Genomic DNA, 23,888 nt, shown 5'->3' with positions numbered 1-23,888 from the left:
ACATCGATACTAAGGGGTATCGAAGCCTCCCTTGTCAATCGATACCAATTTTCGATACCAAAACAAAACAGCGTCATTGAGCCTATAAGCATGCGACATGCTTGCACGCCGCGCTCTAATACGGCTGGTGATTGGCTGTCATGTAGAGGCATGCAGGAAACGTTACGCCCACTTTAGCCGGTGTGTTTGTTGTGACTGTGAGCCAGGCGTGCGGTGCGGATAGTATACAAGAAGTTAGCCACTCAAGCTACTCCTATCCTGGATTACCATATGGCGAAGATGATGAAAAGCAGGAAAAGAAACAGAAACAACACGGACTGGTTTCCACAGACAAGAGAAATAATTGAGAGGTGGGTCAGCTCAGCTTACCGCAAGTTAGCGGTTATCAGATCCCTCAGTCTGACAAATCCATGCATCTGGCTGTGAGTTGTAGCATTAGATCGTTTAATTAATTGCCGCCGTAACGTTATGCGCAAGCGGGCATTGTGTATTTTTAGCAACTCGTTAACAAACGCTGATGTCATGATAGTTTGTTGAATGTAAATGCGATTCATTTATATTGATTGGCTAGTCAGTGAAGTTGAGCTGTCTCGTCAGATTTGACAAGAATGACGTTCTGTTGCAGCAGTGAGCACACTGATCTGCAACGCTAGCGTTAATGTTTAATTAATTAGCGTTATGTGCAAGCGGGCAGTTATCGCCCATGTATTTTTAGCAACTCGTTAACAAACGCTGATGTCATGATAGTTTGTTGAATATAAATGCGATTCACTTTGTGGCATATAAGGCTATATTGATAGGCTAGTCAATGCTCAACTAGTCTTCCATGCATGAAGTGGAGCCATCTCATCAGTTTGTACAAGAATAGAGTTCTGTTGCATCAGTGAGCATTAAACCCTGATTTGCAACTCTCTGTTTTGCACTGAAAACTATTCCACTGATTTATTTGTTTTAGCTACATTTCTTTCCTTTGTAGTACTCCAATATTTTTTGTAGGGACGGCAATACGTTTAGAGAACTTAAAGTTATGTTAAATACAGTAGGTTTTATTTTTTTCTGCTGTAAAACTTAAGATGGGGGGAAACTAAAGATTTGTAAAATAATTTCAATGTGTAATGCAGTTTTATTTTTGTTAAAATGGATTTTTCTAAAAATTGGTATCGAAAAAAGTATCGTTCAGGAACCGGTATCGAAATCCAAGTATCGAAACGGTATCGATATCGAAAAATTTTGAACGATACCCAGCCCTACATGGAGCGCAGATGTACTTGTACATTGAGCGGAGAGGTACTGGTACATGGAGCGGAGATGTACTTGTACATTGAGCGGAGAGGTACTTGTACATTGAGCGGAGAGGTACTTGTACATGGAGCGGAGATGTACTTGTACATTGAGCGGAGAGGTACTGGTACATGGAGCGGAGATGTACTTGTACATTGAGCGGAGAGGTACTTGTACATGGAGTGGAGATGTACTTGTACATTGAGCGGAGAGGTACTGGTACATGGAGCGGAGATGTACTTGTACATTGAGCGGAGAGGTACTTGTACATGGAGTGGAGATGTACTTGTACATTGAGCGGAGAGGTACTGGTACATGGAGCGGAGATGTACTTGTACATTGAGCGGAGAGGTACTTGTACATGGAGTGGAGATGTACTTGTACATGGAGCGGAGATGTACTTGTACATTGAGCGGAGAGGTACTTGTACATGGAGCGGAGATGTACTTGTACATGGAGCGGAGAGGTACTTGTACATGGAGCGGAGATGTACTTGTACATTGAGCGGAGAGGTACTTGTACATGGAGCGGAGAGGTACTTGTACATGGAGCGGAGATGTACTTGTACATGGAGCGGAGAGGTACTTGTACATGGAGCGGAGATGTACTTGTACATTGAGCGGAGAGGTACTTGTACATGGAGCAGAGATGTACTTGTACATGGAGCGGAGAGGTACTTGTACATGGAGCGGAGAGGTACTTGTACATGGAGCGGAGAGGTACTTGTACATGGAGCGGAGAGGTACTTGTACATTGAGCGGAGAGGTACTTGTACATTGAGCGGAGAGGTACTTGTACATGGAGCTAGGGCTGGGTATCGAGTTTCGATACTTACTTGGCACCGAAATGGAAACATCGATACTAAGGGGTATCGAAGCCTCCCTTGTCAATCGATACCAATTTTCGATACCAAAACAAAACAGCGTCATTGAGCCTATAAGCATGCGACATGCTTGCACGCCGCGCTCTAATACGGCTGGTGATTGGCTGTCATGTAGAGGCATGCAGGAAACGTTACGCCCACTTTAGCCGGTGTGTTTGTTGTGACTGTGAGCCAGGCGTGCGGTGCGGATAGTATACAAGAAGTTAGCCACTCAAGCTACTCCTATCCTGGATTACCATATGGCGAAGATGATGAAAAGCAGGAAAAGAAACAGAAACAACACGGACTGGTTTCCACAGACAAGAGAAATAATTGAGAGGTGGGTCAGCTCAGCTTACCGCAAGTTAGCGGTTATCAGATCCCTCAGTCTGACAAATCCATGCATCTGGCTGTGAGTTGTAGCATTAGATCGTTTAATTAATTGCCGCCGTAACGTTATGCGCAAGCGGGCATTGTGTATTTTTAGCAACTCGTTAACAAACGCTGATGTCATGATAGTTTGTTGAATGTAAATGCGATTCATTTATATTGATTGGCTAGTCAGTGAAGTTGAGCTGTCTCGTCAGATTTGACAAGAATGACGTTCTGTTGCAGCAGTGAGCACACTGATCTGCAACGCTAGCGTTAATGTTTAATTAATTAGCGTTATGTGCAAGCGGGCAGTTATCGCCCATGTATTTTTAGCAACTCGTTAACAAACGCTGATGTCATGATAGTTTGTTGAATATAAATGCGATTTCACTTTGTGGCATATAAGGCTATATTGATAGGCTAGTCAATGCTCAACTAGTCTTCCATGCATGAAGTGGAGCCATCTCATCAGTTTGTACAAGAATAGAGTTCTGTTGCATCAGTGAGCATTAAACCCTGATTTGCAACTCTCTGTTTTGCACTGAAAACTATTCCACTGATTTATTTGTTTTAGCTACATTTCTTTCCTTTGTAGTACTCCAATATTTTTTGTAGGGACGGCAATACGTTTAGAGAACTTAAAGTTATGTTAAATACAGTAGGTTTTATTTTTTTCTGCTGTAAAACTTAAGATGGGGGGAAACTAAAGATTTGTAAAATAATTTCAATGTGTAATGCAGTTTTATTTTTGTTAAAATGGATTTTTCTAAAAATTGGTATCGAAAAAAGTATCGTTCAGGAACCGGTATCGAAATCCAAGTATCGAAACGGTATCGATATCGAAAAATTTTGAACGATACCCAGCCCTACATGGAGCGCAGATGTACTTGTACATTGAGCGGAGAGGTACTGGTACATGGAGCGGAGATGTACTTGTACATTGAGCGGAGAGGTACTTGTACATTGAGCGGAGAGGTACTTGTACATGGAGCGGAGATGTACTTGTACATTGAGCGGAGAGGTACTGGTACATGGAGCGGAGATGTACTTGTACATTGAGCGGAGAGGTACTTGTACATGGAGTGGAGATGTACTTGTACATTGAGCGGAGAGGTACTGGTACATGGAGCGGAGATGTACTTGTACATTGAGCGGAGAGGTACTTGTACATGGAGTGGAGATGTACTTGTACATTGAGCGGAGAGGTACTGGTACATGGAGCGGAGATGTACTTGTACATTGAGCGGAGAGGTACTTGTACATGGAGTGGAGATGTACTTGTACATGGAGCGGAGATGTACTTGTACATTGAGCGGAGAGGTACTTGTACATGGAGCGGAGATGTACTTGTACATGGAGCGGAGAGGTACTTGTACATGGAGCGGAGAGGTACTTGTACATGGAGCGGAGATGTACTTGTACATGGAGCGGAGATGTACTTGTACATGGAGCGGAGAGGTACTTGTACATGGAGCGGAGAGGTACTTATACATTGAGCGGAGACGTACTTGTACATGGAGCGGAGATGTACTTGTACATTGAGCGGAGAGGTACTTGTACATTGAGCGGAGAGGTACTGGTACATGGAGCGGAGATGTACTTGTACATTGAGCGGAGAGGTACTTGTACATGGAGCGGAGAGGTACTTGTACATTGAGCGGAGAGGTACTTGTACATTGAGCGGAGACGTACTTGTACATTGAGCGGAGATGTACTTGTACATTGAGCGGAGATGTACTTGTACATTGAGCGGAGAGGTACTGGTACATGGAGCGGAGAGGTACTTGTACATGGAGCGGAGAGGTATTTGTACATGGAGCGGAGAGGTATTTGTACATGGAGCGGAGAGGTACTTGTACATTGAGCGGAGAGGTACTTGTACATGGAGCGGAGAGGTACTTGTACATGGAGCGGAGAGGTACTTGTACATGTAGCGGAGAGGTGCTTGTACATGGAGCGGAGAGGTACTTGTACATGGAGCGGAGAGGTATTTGTACATGGAGCGGAGAGGTACTTGTACATGGAGCGGAGAGGTACTTGTACATTCAGCGGAGAGGTACTTGTACATTGAGCGGAGAGGTACTGGTACATGGAGCGGAGATGTACTTGTACATTGAGCGGAGAGGTACTTGTACATGGAGCGGAGAGGTACTTGTACATTGAGCGGAGAGGTACTTGTACATTGAGCGGAGACGTACTTGTACATTGAGCGGAGATGTACTTGTACATTGAGCGGAGATGTACTTGTACATTGAGCGGAGAGGTACTGGTACATGGAGCGGAGAGGTACTTGTACATGGAGCGGAGAGGTATTTGTACATGGAGCGGAGAGGTATTTGTACATGGAGCGGAGAGGTACTTGTACATTGAGCGGAGAGGTACTTGTACATGGAGCGGAGAGGTACTTGTACATGGAGCGGAGAGGTACTTGTACATGTAGCGGAGAGGTGCTTGTACATGGAGCGGAGAGGTACTTGTACATGGAGCGGAGAGGTATTTGTACATGGAGCGGAGAGGTACTTGCAACTCTCTGTTTTGCACTGAAAACTATTCCACTGATTTATTTGTTTTAGCTACATTTCTTTCCTTTGTAGTACTCCAATATTTTTTGTAGGGACGGCAATACGTTTAGAGAACTTAAAGTTATGGTAAATACAGTAGGTTTTATTTTTTTCTGCTGTAAAACTTAAGATGGGGGGAAACTAAAGATTTGTAAAATAATTTCAATGTGTAATGCAGTTTTATTTTTGTTAAAATGGATTTTTCTAAAAATTGGTATCGAAAAAAGTATCGTTCAGGAACCGGTATCGAAATCCAAGTATCGAAACGGTATCGATATCGAAAAATTTTGAACGATACCCAGCCCTACATGGAGCGCAGATGTACTTGTACATTGAGCGGAGAGGTACTGGTACATGGAGCGGAGATGTACTTGTACATTGAGCGGAGAGGTACTTGTACATTGAGCGGAGAGGTACTTGTACATGGAGCGGAGATGTACTTGTACATTGAGCGGAGAGGTACTGGTACATGGAGCGGAGATGTACTTGTACATTGAGCGGAGAGGTACTTGTACATGGAGTGGAGATGTACTTGTACATTGAGCGGAGAGGTACTGGTACATGGAGCGGAGATGTACTTGTACATTGAGCGGAGAGGTACTTGTACATGGAGTGGAGATGTACTTGTACATTGAGCGGAGAGGTACTGGTACATGGAGCGGAGATGTACTTGTACATTGAGCGGAGAGGTACTTGTACATGGAGTGGAGATGTACTTGTACATGGAGCGGAGATGTACTTGTACATTGAGCGGAGAGGTACTTGTACATGGAGCGGAGATGTACTTGTACATGGAGCGGAGAGGTACTTGTACATGGAGCGGAGAGGTACTTGTACATGGAGCGGAGATGTACTTGTACATGGAGCGGAGATGTACTTGTACATGGAGCGGAGAGGTACTTGTACATGGAGCGGAGAGGTACTTATACATTGAGCGGAGACGTACTTGTACATGGAGCGGAGATGTACTTGTACATTGAGCGGAGAGGTACTTGTACATTGAGCGGAGAGGTACTGGTACATGGAGCGGAGATGTACTTGTACATTGAGCGGAGAGGTACTTGTACATGGAGCGGAGAGGTACTTGTACATTGAGCGGAGAGGTACTTGTACATTGAGCGGAGACGTACTTGTACATTGAGCGGAGATGTACTTGTACATTGAGCGGAGATGTACTTGTACATTGAGCGGAGAGGTACTGGTACATGGAGCGGAGAGGTACTTGTACATGGAGCGGAGAGGTATTTGTACATGGAGCGGAGAGGTATTTGTACATGGAGCGGAGAGGTACTTGTACATTGAGCGGAGAGGTACTTGTACATGGAGCGGAGAGGTACTTGTACATGGAGCGGAGAGGTACTTGTACATGTAGCGGAGAGGTGCTTGTACATGGAGCGGAGAGGTACTTGTACATGGAGCGGAGAGGTATTTGTACATGGAGCGGAGAGGTACTTGTACATGGAGCGGAGAGGTACTTGTACATTCAGCGGAGAGGTACTTGTACATTGAGCGGAGAGGTACTGGTACATGGAGCGGAGATGTACTTGTACATTGAGCGGAGAGGTACTTGTACATGGAGCGGAGAGGTACTTGTACATTGAGCGGAGAGGTACTTGTACATTGAGCGGAGACGTACTTGTACATTGAGCGGAGATGTACTTGTACATTGAGCGGAGATGTACTTGTACATTGAGCGGAGAGGTACTGGTACATGGAGCGGAGAGGTACTTGTACATGGAGCGGAGAGGTATTTGTACATGGAGCGGAGAGGTATTTGTACATGGAGCGGAGAGGTACTTGTACATTGAGCGGAGAGGTACTTGTACATGGAGCGGAGAGGTACTTGTACATGGAGCGGAGAGGTACTTGTACATGTAGCGGAGAGGTGCTTGTACATGGAGCGGAGAGGTACTTGTACATGGAGCGGAGAGGTATTTGTACATGGAGCGGAGAGGTACTTGCAACTCTCTGTTTTGCACTGAAAACTATTCCACTGATTTATTTGTTTTAGCTACATTTCTTTCCTTTGTAGTACTCCAATATTTTTTGTAGGGACGGCAATACGTTTAGAGAACTTAAAGTTATGTTAAATACAGTAGGTTTTATTTTTTTCTGCTGTAAAACTTAAGATGGGGGGAAACTAAAGATTTGTAAAATAATTTCAATGTGTAATGCAGTTTTATTTTTGTTAAAATGGATTTTTCTAAAAATTGGTATCGAAAAAAGTATCGTTCAGGAACCGGTATCGAAATCCAAGTATCGAAACGGTATCGATATCGAAAAATTTTGAACGATACCCAGCCCTACATGGAGCGCAGATGTACTTGTACATTGAGCGGAGAGGTACTGGTACATGGAGCGGAGATGTACTTGTACATTGAGCGGAGAGGTACTTGTACATTGAGCGGAGAGGTACTTGTACATGGAGCGGAGATGTACTTGTACATTGAGCGGAGAGGTACTGGTACATGGAGCGGAGATGTACTTGTACATTGAGCGGAGAGGTACTTGTACATGGAGTGGAGATGTACTTGTACATTGAGCGGAGAGGTACTGGTACATGGAGCGGAGATGTACTTGTACATTGAGCGGAGAGGTACTTGTACATGGAGTGGAGATGTACTTGTACATTGAGCGGAGAGGTACTGGTACATGGAGCGGAGATGTACTTGTACATTGAGCGGAGAGGTACTTGTACATGGAGTGGAGATGTACTTGTACATGGAGCGGAGATGTACTTGTACATTGAGCGGAGAGGTACTTGTACATGGAGCGGAGATGTACTTGTACATGGAGCGGAGAGGTACTTGTACATGGAGCGGAGAGGTACTTGTACATGGAGCGGAGATGTACTTGTACATGGAGCGGAGATGTACTTGTACATGGAGCGGAGAGGTACTTGTACATGGAGCGGAGAGGTACTTATACATTGAGCGGAGACGTACTTGTACATGGAGCGGAGATGTACTTGTACATTGAGCGGAGAGGTACTTGTACATTGAGCGGAGAGGTACTGGTACATGGAGCGGAGATGTACTTGTACATTGAGCGGAGAGGTACTTGTACATGGAGCGGAGAGGTACTTGTACATTGAGCGGAGAGGTACTTGTACATTGAGCGGAGACGTACTTGTACATTGAGCGGAGATGTACTTGTACATTGAGCGGAGATGTACTTGTACATTGAGCGGAGAGGTACTGGTACATGGAGCGGAGAGGTACTTGTACATGGAGCGGAGAGGTATTTGTACATGGAGCGGAGAGGTATTTGTACATGGAGCGGAGAGGTACTTGTACATTGAGCGGAGAGGTACTTGTACATGGAGCGGAGAGGTACTTGTACATGGAGCGGAGAGGTACTTGTACATGTAGCGGAGAGGTGCTTGTACATGGAGCGGAGAGGTACTTGTACATGGAGCGGAGAGGTATTTGTACATGGAGCGGAGAGGTACTTGTACATGGAGCGGAGAGGTACTTGTACATTCAGCGGAGAGGTACTTGTACATTGAGCGGAGAGGTACTGGTACATGGAGCGGAGATGTACTTGTACATTGAGCGGAGAGGTACTTGTACATGGAGCGGAGAGGTACTTGTACATTGAGCGGAGAGGTACTTGTACATTGAGCGGAGACGTACTTGTACATTGAGCGGAGATGTACTTGTACATTGAGCGGAGATGTACTTGTACATTGAGCGGAGAGGTACTGGTACATGGAGCGGAGAGGTACTTGTACATGGAGCGGAGAGGTATTTGTACATGGAGCGGAGAGGTATTTGTACATGGAGCGGAGAGGTACTTGTACATTGAGCGGAGAGGTACTTGTACATGGAGCGGAGAGGTACTTGTACATGGAGCGGAGAGGTACTTGTACATGTAGCGGAGAGGTGCTTGTACATGGAGCGGAGAGGTACTTGTACATGGAGCGGAGAGGTATTTGTACATGGAGCGGAGAGGTACTTGTACATGGAGCGGAGAGGTACTTGTACATTCAGCGGAGAGGTACTTGTACATTGAGCGGAGAGGTACTTGTAGATGGAGCGGAGAGGTACTGTCGACACTTGTACATTGAGCGGAGAGGTACTTGTACATGGAGCGGAGAGGTACTTGTACATGGAGCGGAGAGGTACTGTCGACACTTGTACATTGAGCGGAGAGGTACTTGTACATGGAGCGGAGAGGTACTTGTACATGGAGCGGAGATGTACTTGTACAGGGAGCGGAGAGGTACTTGTACATTGAGCGGAGAGGTACTTGTACATGGAGCGGAGAGGTACTTGTACATGGAGCGGAGAGGTACTTGTACATGGAGCGGAGAGGTACTTGTACATTGAGCGGAGAGGTACTTGTACATGGAGCGGAGAGGTACTTGTACATGGAGCGGAGAGGTACTTGTACATGGAGCGGAGAGGTACTTGTACATTGAGCGGAGAGGTACTTGTACATGGAGCGGAGAGGTACTTGTACATGGAGCGGAGAGGTACTTGTACATGGAGCGGAGAGGTAATTGTACATGGAGCGGAGAGGTACTTGTACATTGAGCGGAGATGTACTTGTACATGGAGCGGAGATGTACTTGTACATGGATCGGAGAGGTACTTGTACATGAGAGCGGAGAGGTACTGTCGACACTTGTACATTGAGCGTAGAGGTACTGTCGACACTTGTACATTGAGCGGAGAGGTACTTGTACATGGAGCGGAGAGGTACTGTCGACACTTGTACATTGAGCGGAGAGGTACTTGTACATTGAGCGGAGAGGTACTTGTACATGGAGCACAGAGGTACTTGTACATTGAGCGGAGAGGTACTTGTACATGGAGCGGAGAGGTACTTGTACATGAGAGCGGAGAGGTACTTGTACATGGAGCGGAGAGGTACTTGTACATTGAGCGGAGAGGTACTGTCGACACTTGTACATTCAGCGGAGAGGTACTTGTACATGGAGCGGAGAGGTACTGTCGATACTTGACATTGAGCGGAGAGGTACTTGTACATGGAGCGGAGAGGTACTTGTACATGGAGCGGAGAGGTACTTGTACATGGAGCGGAGAGGTACTTGTACATGGAGCGGAGAGGTACTTGTACATTGAGCGGAGAGGTACTTGTACATGGAGCGGAGAGGTACTTGTACATTGAGCGGAGAGGTACTTGTACATGGAGCGGAGAGGTACTTGTACATGGAGCGGAGAGGTACTTGTACATGGAGCGGAGAGGTACTTGTACATGGAGCGGAGAGGTACTTGTACATTGAGCGGAGATGTACTTGTACATGGAGCGGAGATGTACTTGTACATGGATCGGAGAGGTACTTGTACATGAGAGCGGAGAGGTACTGTCGACACTTGTACATTGAGCGTAGAGGTACTGTCGACACTTGTACATTGAGCGGAGAGGTACTTGTACATGGAGCGGAGAGGTACTGTCGACACTTGTACATTGAGCGGAGAGGTACTTGTACATTGAGCGGAGAGGTACTTGTACATGGAGCGCAGAGGTACTTGTACATTGAGCGGAGAGGTACTTGTACATGGAGCGGAGAGGTACTTGTACATGAGAGCGGAGAGGTACTTGTACATGGAGCGGAGAGGTACTTGTACATTGAGCGGAGAGGTACTGTCGACACTTGTACATTCAGCGGAGAGGTACTTGTACATGGAGCGGAGAGGTACTGTCGATACTTGACATTGAGCGGAGAGGTACTTGTACATGGAGCGGAGAGGTATTTGTACATTGAGCGGAGAGGTACTTGTACATTGAGCGGAGAGGTACTGTCGACACTTGTACATTCAGCGGAGAGCTACTTGTACATGGAGCGGAGAGGTATTTGTACATTGAGCGGAGAGGTACTTGTACATGGAGCGGAGAGGTACTTGTACATAGAGCGGAGAGGTACTTATACATGGAGCGGAGAGGTATTTGTACATTGAGCGGAGAGGTACTTGTACATGGAGCGGAGAGGTACTTGTACATGAGAGCGGAGAGGTATTTGTACATGGAGCGGAAAGGTACTGTCGACACTTGTACATTGAGCGGAGAGCTACTTGTACATGGAGCGGAGAGGTACTTGTACATGAGAGCGGAGAGGTACTTGTACATGGAGCGGAGAGGTATTTGTACATGGAGCGGAGAGGTACTGTCGACACTTGACATTGAGCGGAGAGGTACTTGTACATGGAGCGGAGAGGTACTTGTACATGAGAGCGGAGAGGTATTTGTACATGGAGCGGAGAGGTACTGTCGACACTTGACATTGAGCGGAGAGGTACTTGTACATGGAGCGGAGAGGTACTTGTACATGGAGCGGAGAGGTACTTGTACATGGACCGGAGAGGTACTTGTACATGGAGCGGAGAGGTACTTGTACATGGAGCGGAGATGTACTTGTACATTGAGCGGAGAGGTACTTGTACATGGAGCAGAGATGTACTTGTACATGGAGCGGAGATGTACTTGTACATTGAGCGGAGAGGTACTTGTACATGGAGCGGAGAGGTACTTGTACATGGAGCGGAGATGTACTTGTACATGGAGCGGAGAGGTACTTGTACATGGAGCGGAGATGTACTTGTACATTGAGCGGAGAGGTACTTGTACATGGAGCAGAGATGTACTTGTACATGGAGCGGAGAGGTACTTGTACATGGAGCGGAGATGTACTTGTACATGGAGCGGAGAGGTACTTGTACATCGAGCGGAGAGGTACTTGTACATTGAGCGGAGAGGTACTTGTACATGGAGCGGAGAGGTACTTGTACATTGAGCGGAGAGGTACTTGTACATGGAGCGGAGAGGTACTTGTACATGGAGCGGAGAGGTACTTGTACATGGAGCGGAGAGGTACTTGTACATGGAGCGGAGAGGTACTTGTACATTGAGCGGAGATGTACTTGTACATGGAGCGGAGATGTACTTGTACATGGATCGGAGAGGTACTTGTACATGAGAGCGGAGAGGTACTGTCGACACTTGTACATTGAGCGTAGAGGTACTGTCGACACTTGTACATTGAGCGGAGAGGTACTTGTACATGGAGCGGAGAGGTACTGTCGACACTTGTACATTGAGCGGAGAGGTACTTGTACATTGAGCGGAGAGGTACTTGTACATGGAGCGCAGAGGTACTTGTACATTGAGCGGAGAGGTACTTGTACATGGAGCGGAGAGGTACTTGTACATGAGAGCGGAGAGGTACTTGTACATGGAGCGGAGAGGTACTTGTACATTGAGCGGAGAGGTACTGTCGACACTTGTACATTCAGCGGAGAGGTACTTGTACATGGAGCGGAGAGGTACTGTCGATACTTGACATTGAGCGGAGAGGTACTTGTACATGGAGCGGAGAGGTATTTGTACATTGAGCGGAGAGGTACTTGTACATTGAGCGGAGAGGTACTGTCGACACTTGTACATTCAGCGGAGAGCTACTTGTACATGGAGCGGAGAGGTATTTGTACATTGAGCGGAGAGGTACTTGTACATGGAGCGGAGAGGTACTTGTACATAGAGCGGAGAGGTACTTATACATGGAGCGGAGAGGTATTTGTACATTGAGCGGAGAGGTACTTGTACATGGAGCGGAGAGGTACTTGTACATGAGAGCGGAGAGGTATTTGTACATGGAGCGGAAAGGTACTGTCGACACTTGTACATTGAGCGGAGAGCTACTTGTACATGGAGCGGAGAGGTACTTGTACATGAGAGCGGAGAGGTACTTGTACATGGAGCGGAGAGGTATTTGTACATGGAGCGGAGAGGTACTGTCGACACTTGACATTGAGCGGAGAGGTACTTGTACATGGAGCGGAGAGGTACTTGTACATGAGAGCGGAGAGGTATTTGTACATGGAGCGGAGAGGTACTGTCGACACTTGACATTGAGCGGAGAGGTACTTGTACATGGAGCGGAGAGGTACTTGTACATGGAGCGGAGAGGTACTTGTACATGGACCGGAGAGGTACTTGTACATGGAGCGGAGAGGTACTTGTACATGGAGCGGAGATGTACTTGTACATTGAGCGGAGAGGTACTTGTACATGGAGCAGAGATGTACTTGTACATGGAGCGGAGATGTACTTGTACATTGAGCGGAGAGGTACTTGTACATGGAGCGGAGAGGTACTTGTACATGGAGCGGAGATGTACTTGTACATGGAGCGGAGAGGTACTTGTACATGGAGCGGAGATGTACTTGTACATTGAGCGGAGAGGTACTTGTACATGGAGCAGAGATGTACTTGTACATGGAGCGGAGAGGTACTTGTACATGGAGCGGAGAGGTACTTGTACATGGAGCGGAGAGGTACTTGTACATGGAGCGGAGAGGTACTTGTACATTGAGCGGAGAGGTACTTGTACATGGAGCGGAGAGGTACTTGTACATGGAGCGGAGAGGTATTTGTACATGGAGCGGAGAGGTACTTGTACATGGAGCGGAGAGGTACTTGTACATTCAGCGGAGAGGTACTTGTACATTGAGCGGAGAGGTACTTGTAGATGGAGCGGAGAGGTACTGTCGACACTTGTACATTGAGCGGAGAGGTACTTGTACATGGAGCGGAGAGGTACTTGTACATGGAGCGGAGAGGTACTGTCGACACTTGTACATTGAGCGGAGAGGTACTTGTACATGGAGCGGAGAGGTACTTGTACATGGAGCGGAGATGTACTTGTACAGGGAGCGGAGAGGTACTTGTACATTGAGCGGAGAGGTACTTGTACATGGAGCGGAGAGGTACTTGTACATGGAGCGGAGAGGTACTTGTACATGGAGCGGAGAGGTATTTGTACATGGAGCGGAGAGGTACTGTCGACACTTGACATTGAGCGGAGAGGTACTTGTACATGGAGCGGAGAGGTACTTGTACATGAGAGCGGAGAGGTATTTGTACATGGAGCGGAGAGGTACTGTCGACACTTGACATTGAGCGGAGAGGTACTTGTACATGGAGCGGAGAGGTACTTGTACATGGAGCGGAGAGGTACTTGTACATGGACCGGAGAGGTACTTGTACATGGAGCGGAGAGGTACTTGTACATGGAGCGGAGATGTACTTGTACATTGAGCGGAGAGGTACTTGTACATGGAGCAGAGATGTACTTGTACATGGAGCGGAGATGTACTTGTACATTGAGCGGAGAGGTACTTGTACATGGAGCGGAGAGGTACTTGTACATGGAGCGGAGATGTACTTGTACATGGAGCGGAGAGGTACTTGTACATGGAGCGGAGATGTACTTGTACATTGAGCGGAGAGGTACTTGTACATGGAGCAGAGATGTACTTGTACATGGAGCGGAGAGGTACTTGTACATGGAGCGGAGATGTACTTGTACATGGAGCGGAGAGGTACTTGTACATCGAGCGGAGAGGTACTTGTACATTGAGCGGAGAGGTACTTGTACATGGAGCGGAGAGGTACTTGTACATTGAGCGGAGAGGTACTTGTACATGGAGCGGAGAGGTACTTGTACATGGAGCGGAGAGGTACTTGTACATGGAGCGGAGAGGTACTTGTACATGGAGCGGAGAGGTACTTGTACATTGAGCGGAGATGTACTTGTACATGGAGCGGAGATGTACTTGTACATGGATCGGAGAGGTACTTGTACATGAGAGCGGAGAGGTACTGTCGACACTTGTACATTGAGCGTAGAGGTACTGTCGACACTTGTACATTGAGCGGAGAGGTACTTGTACATGGAGCGGAGAGGTACTGTCGACACTTGTACATTGAGCGGAGAGGTACTTGTACATTGAGCGGAGAGGTACTTGTACATGGAGCGCAGAGGTACTTGTACATTGAGCGGAGAGGTACTTGTACATGGAGCGGAGAGGTACTTGTACATGAGAGCGGAGAGGTACTTGTACATGGAGCGGAGAGGTACTTGTACATTGAGCGGAGAGGTACTGTCGACACTTGTACATTCAGCGGAGAGGTACTTGTACATGGAGCGGAGAGGTACTGTCGATACTTGACATTGAGCGGAGAGGTACTTGTACATGGAGCGGAGAGGTATTTGTACATTGAGCGGAGAGGTACTTGTACATTGAGCGGAGAGGTACTGTCGACACTTGTACATTCAGCGGAGAGCTACTTGTACATGGAGCGGAGAGGTATTTGTACATTGAGCGGAGAGGTACTTGTACATGGAGCGGAGAGGTACTTGTACATAGAGCGGAGAGGTACTTATACATGGAGCGGAGAGGTATTTGTACATTGAGCGGAGAGGTACTTGTACATGGAGCGGAGAGGTACTTGTACATGAGAGCGGAGAGGTATTTGTACATGGAGCGGAAAGGTACTGTCGACACTTGTACATTGAGCGGAGAGCTACTTGTACATGGAGCGGAGAGGTACTTGTACATGAGAGCGGAGAGGTACTTGTACATGGAGCGGAGAGGTATTTGTACATGGAGCGGAGAGGTACTGTCGACACTTGACATTGAGCGGAGAGGTACTTGTACATGGAGCGGAGAGGTACTTGTACATGAGAGCGGAGAGGTATTTGTACATGGAGCGGAGAGGTACTGTCGACACTTGACATTGAGCGGAGAGGTACTTGTACATGGAGCGGAGAGGTACTTGTACATGGAGCGGAGAGGTACTTGTACATGGACCGGAGAGGTACTTGTACATGGAGCGGAGAGGTACTTGTACATGGAGCGGAGATGTACTTGTACATTGAGCGGAGAGGTACTTGTACATGGAGCAGAGATGTACTTGTACATGGAGCGGAGATGTACTTGTACATTGAGCGGAGAGGTACTTGTACATGGAGCGGAGAGGTACTTGTACATGGAGCGGAGATGTACTTGTACATGGAGCGGAGAGGTACTTGTACATGGAGCGGAGATGTACTTGTACATTGAGCGGAGAGGTACTTGTACATGGAGCAGAGATGTACTTGTACATGGAGCGGAGAGGTACTTGTACATGGAGCGGAGAGGTACTTGTACATGGAGCGGAGAGGTACTTGTACATGGAGCGGAGAGGTACTTGTACATTGAGCGGAGAGGTACTTGTACATGGAGCGGAGAGGTACTTGTACATGGAGCGGAGAGGTATTTGTACATGGAGCGGAGAGGTACTTGTACATGGAGCGGAGAGGTACTTGTACATTCAGCGGAGAGGTACTTGTACATTGAGCGGAGAGGTACTTGTAGATGGAGCGGAGAGGTACTGTCGACACTTGTACATTGAGCGGAGAGGTACTTGTACATGGAGCGGAGAGGTACTTGTACATGGAGCGGAGAGGTACTGTCGACACTTGTACATTGAGCGGAGAGGTACTTGTACATGGAGCGGAGAGGTACTTGTACATGGAGCGGAGATGTACTTGTACAGGGAGCGGAGAGGTACTTGTACATTGAGCGGAGAGGTACTTGTACATGGAGCGGAGAGGTACTTGTACATGGAGCGGAGAGGTACTTGTACATGGAGCGGAGAGGTACTTGTACATTGAGCGGAGAGGTACTTGTACATGGAGCGGAGAGGTACTTGTACATGGAGCGGAGAGGTACTTGTACATTGAGCGGAGAGGTACTTGTACATTGAGCGGAGAGGTACTGGTACATGGAGCGGAGATGTACTTGTACATTGAGCGGAGAGGTACTTGTACATGGAGCGGAGAGGTACTTGTACATTGAGCGGAGAGGTACTTGTACATTGAGCGGAGACGTACTTGTACATTGAGCGGAGATGTACTTGTACATTGAGCGGAGATGTACTTGTACATTGAGCGGAGAGGTACTGGTACATGGAGCGGAGAGGTACTTGTACATGGAGCGGAGAGGTATTTGTACATGGAGCGGAGAGGTATTTGTACATGGAGCGGAGAGGTACTTGTACATTGAGCGGAGAGGTACTTGTACATGGAGCGGAGAGGTACTTGTACATGGAGCGGAGAGGTACTTGTACATGTAGCGGAGAGGTGCTTGTACATGGAGCGGAGAGGTACTTGTACATGGAGCGGAGAGGTATTTGTACATGGAGCGGAGAGGTACTTGTACATGGAGCGGAGAGGTACTTGTACATTCAGCGGAGAGGTACTTGTACATTGAGCGGAGAGGTACTTGTAGATGGAGCGGAGAGGTACTGTCGACACTTGTACATTGAGCGGAGAGGTACTTGTACATGGAGCGGAGAGGTACTTGTACATGGAGCGGAGAGGTACTGTCGACACTTGTACATTGAGCGGAGAGGTACTTGTACATGGAGCGGAGAGGTACTTGTACATGGAGCGGAGATGTACTTGTACAGGGAGCGGAGAGGTACTTGTACATTGAGCGGAGAGGTACTTGTACATGGAGCGGAGAGGTACTTGTACATGGAGCGGAGAGGTACTTGTACATGGAGCGGAGAGGTACTTGTACATTGAGCGGAGAGGTACTTGTACATGGAGCGGAGAGGTACTTGTACATGGAGCGGAGAGGTACTTGTACATGGAGCGGAGAGGTACTTGTACATTGAGCGGAGAGGTACTTGTACATGGAGCGGAGAGGTACTTGTACATGGAGCGGAGAGGTACTTGTACATGGAGCGGAGAGGTACTTGTACATGGAGCGGAGAGGTACTTGTACATTGAGCGGAGATGTACTTGTACATGGAGCGGAGATGTACTTGTACATGGATCGGAGAGGTACTTGTACATGAGAGCGGAGAGGTACTGTCGACACTTGTACATTGAGCGTAGAGGTACTGTCGACACTTGTACATTGAGCGGAGAGGTACTTGTACATGGAGCGGAGAGGTACTGTCGACACTTGTACATTGAGCGGAGAGGTACTTGTACATTGAGCGGAGAGGTACTTGTACATGGAGCGCAGAGGTACTTGTACATTGAGCGGAGAGGTACTTGTACATGGAGCGGAGAGGTACTTGTACATGAGAGCGGAGAGGTACTTGTACATGGAGCGGAGAGGTACTTGTACATTGAGCGGAGAGGTACTGTCGACACTTGTACATTCAGCGGAGAGGTACTTGTACATGGAGCGGAGAGGTACTGTCGATACTTGACATTGAGCGGAGAGGTACTTGTACATGGAGCGGAGAGGTACTTGTACATGGAGCGGAGAGGTACTTGTACATGGAGCGGAGAGGTACTTGTACATTGAGCGGAGAGGTACTTGTACATGGAGCGGAGAGGTACTTGTACATTGAGCGGAGAGGTACTTGTACATGGAGCGGAGAGGTACTGTCGACACTTGTACATTGAGCGTAGAGGTACTGTCGACACTTGTACATTGAGCGGAGAGGTACTTGTACATGGAGCGGAGAGGTACTGTCGACACTTGTACATTGAGCGGAGAGGTACTTGTACATTGAGCGGAGAGGTACTTGTACATGGAGCGCAGAGGTACTTGTACATTGAGCGGAGAGGTACTTGTACATGGAGCGGAGAGGTACTTGTACATGAGAGCGGAGAGGTACTTGTACATGGAGCGGAGAGGTACTTGTACATTGAGCGGAGAGGTACTGTCGACACTTGTACATTCAGCGGAGAGGTACTTGTACATGGAGCGGAGAGGTACTGTCGATACTTGACATTGAGCGGAGAGGTACTTGTACATGGAGCGGAGAGGTATTTGTACATTGAGCGGAGAGGTACTTGTACATTGAGCGGAGAGGTACTGTCGACACTTGTACATTCAGCGGAGAGCTACTTGTACATGGAGCGGAGAGGTATTTGTACATTGAGCGGAGAGGTACTTGTACATGGAGCGGAGAGGTACTTGTACATAGAGCGGAGAGGTACTTATACATGGAGCGGAGAGGTATTTGTACATTGAGCGGAGAGGTACTTGTACATGGAGCGGAGAGGTACTTGTACATGAGAGCGGAGAGGTATTTGTACATGGAGCGGAAAGGTACTGTCGACACTTGTACATTGAGCGGAGAGCTACTTGTACATGGAGCGGAGAGGTACTTGTACATGAGAGCGGAGAGGTACTTGTACATGGAGCGGAGAGGTATTTGTACATGGAGCGGAGAGGTACTGTCGACACTTGACATTGAGCGGAGAGGTACTTGTACATGGAGCGGAGAGGTACTTGTACATGAGAGCGGAGAGGTATTTGTACATGGAGCGGAGAGGTACTGTCGACACTTGACATTGAGCGGAGAGGTACTTGTACATGGAGCGGAGAGGTACTTGTACATGGAGCGGAGAGGTACTTGTACATGGACCGGAGAGGTACTTGTACATGGAGCGGAGAGGTACTTGTACATGGAGCGGAGATGTACTTGTACATTGAGCGGAGAGGTACTTGTACATGGAGCAGAGATGTACTTGTACATGGAGCGGAGATGTACTTGTACATTGAGCGGAGAGGTACTTGTACATGGAGCGGAGAGGTACTTGTACATGGAGCGGAGATGTACTTGTACATGGAGCGGAGAGGTACTTGTACATGGAGCGGAGATGTACTTGTACATTGAGCGGAGAGGTACTTGTACATGGAGCAGAGATGTACTTGTACATGGAGCGGAGAGGTACTTGTACATGGAGCGGAGAGGTACTTGTACATGGAGCGGAGAGGTACTTGTACATGGAGCGGAGAGGTACTTGTACATTGAGCGGAGAGGTACTTGTACATGGAGCGGAGAGGTACTTGTACATGGAGCGGAGAGGTATTTGTACATGGAGCGGAGAGGTACTTGTACATGGAGCGGAGAGGTACTTGTACATTCAGCGGAGAGGTACTTGTACATTGAGCGGAGAGGTACTTGTAGATGGAGCGGAGAGGTACTGTCGACACTTGTACATTGAGCGGAGAGGTACTTGTACATGGAGCGGAGAGGTACTTGTACATGGAGCGGAGAGGTACTGTCGACACTTGTACATTGAGCGGAGAGGTACTTGTACATGGAGCGGAGAGGTACTTGTACATGGAGCGGAGATGTACTTGTACAGGGAGCGGAGAGGTACTTGTACATTGAGCGGAGAGGTACTTGTACATGGAGCGGAGAGGTACTTGTACATGGAGCGGAGAGGTACTTGTACATGGAGCGGAGAGGTACTTGTACATTGAGCGGAGAGGTACTTGTACATGGAGCGGAGAGGTACTTGTACATGGAGCGGAGAGGTACTTGTACATGGAGCGGAGAGGTACTTGTACATTGAGCGGAGAGGTACTTGTACATGGAGCGGAGAGGTACTTGTACATGGAGCGGAGAGGTACTTGTACATGGAGCGGAGAGGTACATGTACATGGAGCGGAGAGGTACTTGTACATTGAGCGGAGATGTACTTGTACATGGAGCGGAGATGTACTTGTACATGGATCGGAGAGGTACTTGTACATGAGAGCGGAGAGGTACTGTCGACACTTGTACATTGAGCGTAGAGGTACTGTCGACACTTGTACATTGAGCGGAGAGGTACTTGTACATGGAGCGGAGAGGTACTGTCGACACTTGTACATTGAGCGGAGAGGTACTTGTACATTGAGCGGAGAGGTACTTGTACATGGAGCGCAGAGGTACTTGTACATTGAGCGGAGAGGTACTTGTACATGGAGCGGAGAGGTACTTGTACATGAGAGCGGAGAGGTACTTGTACATGGAGCGGAGAGGTACTTGTACATTGAGCGGAGAGGTACTGTCGACACTTGTACATTCAGCGGAGAGGTACTTGTACATGGAGCGGAGAGGTACTGTCGATACTTGACATTGAGCGGAGAGGTACTTGTACATGGAGCGGAGAGGTACTTGTACATGGAGCGGAGAGGTACTTGTACATGGAGCGGAGAGGTACTTGTACATTGAGCGGAGAGGTACTTGTACATGGAGCGGAGAGGTACTTGTACATTGAGCGGAGAGGTACTTGTACATGGAGCGGAGAGGTACTTGTACATGGAGCGGAGAGGTACTTGTACATGGAGCGGAGAGGTACTTGTACATGGAGCGGAGAGGTACTTGTACATTGAGCGGAGATGTACTTGTACATGGAGCGGAGATGTACTTGTACATGGATCGGAGAGGTACTTGTACATGAGAGCGGAGAGGTACTGTCGACACTTGTACATTGAGCGTAGAGGTACTGTCGACACTTGTACATTGAGCGGAGAGGTACTTGTACATGGAGCGGAGAGGTACTGTCGACACTTGTACATTGAGCGGAGAGGTACTTGTACATTGAGCGGAGAGGTACTTGTACATGGAGCGCAGAGGTACTTGTACATTGAGCGGAGAGGTACTTGTACATGGAGCGGAGAGGTACTTGTACATGAGAGCGGAGAGGTACTTGTACATGGATCGGAGAGGTACTTGTACATTGAGCGGAGAGGTACTGTCGACACTTGTACATTCAGCGGAGAGGTATTTGTACATGGAGCGGAAAGGTACTGTCGACACTTGTACATTGAGCGGAGAGCTACTTGTACATGGAGCGGAGAGGTACTTGTACATGAGAGCGGAGAGGTACTTGTACATGGAGCGGAGAGGTATTTGTACATGGAGCGGAGAGGTACTGTCGACACTTGACATTGAGCGGAGAGGTACTTGTACATGGAGCGGAGAGGTACTTGTACATGAGAGCGGAGAGGTATTTGTACATGGAGCGGAGAGGTACTGTCGACACTTGACATTGAGCGGAGAGGTACTTGTACATGGAGCGGAGAGGTACTTGTACATGGAGCGGAGAGGTACTTGTACATGGACCGGAGAGGTACTTGTACATGGAGCGGAGAGGTACTTGTACATGGAGCGGAGATGTACTTGTACATTGAGCGGAGAGGTACTTGTACATGGAGCAGAGATGTACTTGTACATGGAGCGGAGATGTACTTGTACATTGAGCGGAGAGGTACTTGTACATGGAGCGGAGAGGTACTTGTACATGGAGCGGAGATGTACTTGTACATGGAGCGGAGAGGTACTTGTACATGGAGCGGAGATGTACTTGTACATTGAGCGGAGAGGTACTTGTACATGGAGCAGAGATGTACTTGTACATGGAGCGGAGAGGTACTTGTACATGGAGCGGAGATGTACTTGTACATGGAGCGGAGAGGTACTTGTACATGGAGCGGAGAGGTACTTGTACATTGAGCGGAGAGGTACTTGTACATGGAGCGGAGAGGTACTTGTACATTGAGCGGAGAGGTACTTGTACATGGAGCGGAGAGGTACTTGTACATGGAGCGGAGATGTACTTGTACATGGAGCGGAGAGGTACTTGTACATGGAGCGGAGAGGTACTTGTACATTGAGCGGAGATGTACTTGTACATGGAGCGGAGATGTACTTGTACATGGATCGGAGAGGTACTTGTACATGAGAGCGGAGAGGTACTGTCGACACTTGTACATTGAGCGTAGAGGTACTGTCGACACTTGTACATTGAGCGGAGAGGTACTTGTACATGGAGCGGAGAGGTACTGTCGACACTTGTACATTGAGCGGAGAGGTACTTGTACATTGAGCGGAGAGGTACTTGTACATGGAGCGCAGAGGTACTTGTACATTGAGCGGAGAGGTACTTGTACATGGAGCGGAGAGGTACTTGTACATGAGAGCGGAGAGGTACTTGTACATGGAGCGGAGAGGTACTTGTACATTGAGCGGAGAGGTACTGTCGACACTTGTACATTCAGCGGAGAGGTACTTGTACATGGAGCGGAGAGGTACTGTCGATACTTGACATTGAGCGGAGAGGTACTTGTACATGGAGCGGAGAGGTATTTGTACATTGAGCGGAGAGGTACTTGTACATTGAGCGGAGAGGTACTGTCGACACTTGTACATTCAGCGGAGAGCTACTTGTACATGGAGCGGAGAGGTATTTGTACATTGAGCGGAGAGGTACTTGTACATGGAGCGGAGAGGTACTTGTACATAGAGCGGAGAGGTACTTATACATGGAGCGGAGAGGTATTTGTACATTGAGCGGAGAGGTACTTGTACATGGAGCGGAGAGGTACTTGTACATGAGAGCGGAGAGGTATTTGTACATGGAGCGGAAAGGTACTGTCGACACTTGTACATTGAGCGGAGAGCTACTTGTACATGGAGCGGAGAGGTACTTGTACATGAGAGCGGAGAGGTACTTGTACATGGAGCGGAGAGGTATTTGTACATGGAGCGGAGAGGTACTGTCGACACTTGACATTGAGCGGAGAGGTACTTGTACATGGAGCGGAGAGGTACTTGTACATGAGAGCGGAGAGGTATTTGTACATGGAGCGGAGAGGTACTGTCGACACTTGACATTGAGCGGAGAGGTACTTGTACATGGAGCGGAGAGGTACTTGTACATGGACCGGAGAGGTACTTGTACATGGAGCGGAGAGGTACTTGTACATGGAGCGGAGATGTACTTGTACATTGAGCGGAGAGGTACTTGTACATGGAGCAGAGATGTACTTGTACATGGAGCGGAGATGTACTTGTACATTGAGCGGAGAGGTACTTGTACATGGAGCGGAGAGGTACTTGTACATGGAGCGGAGATGTACTTGTACATGGAGCGGAGAGGTACTTGTACATGGAGCGGAGATGTACTTGTACATTGAGCGGAGAGGTACTTGTACATGGAGCGGAGAGGTACTTGTACATGGAGCGGAGATGTACTTGTACATGGAGCGGAGAGGTACTTGTACATGGAGCGGAGATGTACTTGTACATTGAGCGGAGAGGTACTTGTACATGGAGCAGAGATGTACTTGTACATGGAGCGGAGAGGTACTTGTACATGGAGCGGAGAGGTACTTGTACATGGAGCGGAGAGGTACTTGTACATGGAGCGGAGAGGTACTTGTACATTGAGCGGAGAGGTACTTGTACATGGAGCGGAGAGGTACTTGTACATG

Source organism: Poromitra crassiceps (genome assembly GCF_964638095.1).
Source record: "Poromitra crassiceps genome assembly, contig: HAP1_SCAFFOLD_76, whole genome shotgun sequence".
NCBI classification, from domain to species: domain Eukaryota; kingdom Metazoa; phylum Chordata; class Actinopteri; order Beryciformes; family Melamphaidae; genus Poromitra; species Poromitra crassiceps.
This window is presented reverse-complemented; position numbering follows the sequence as displayed.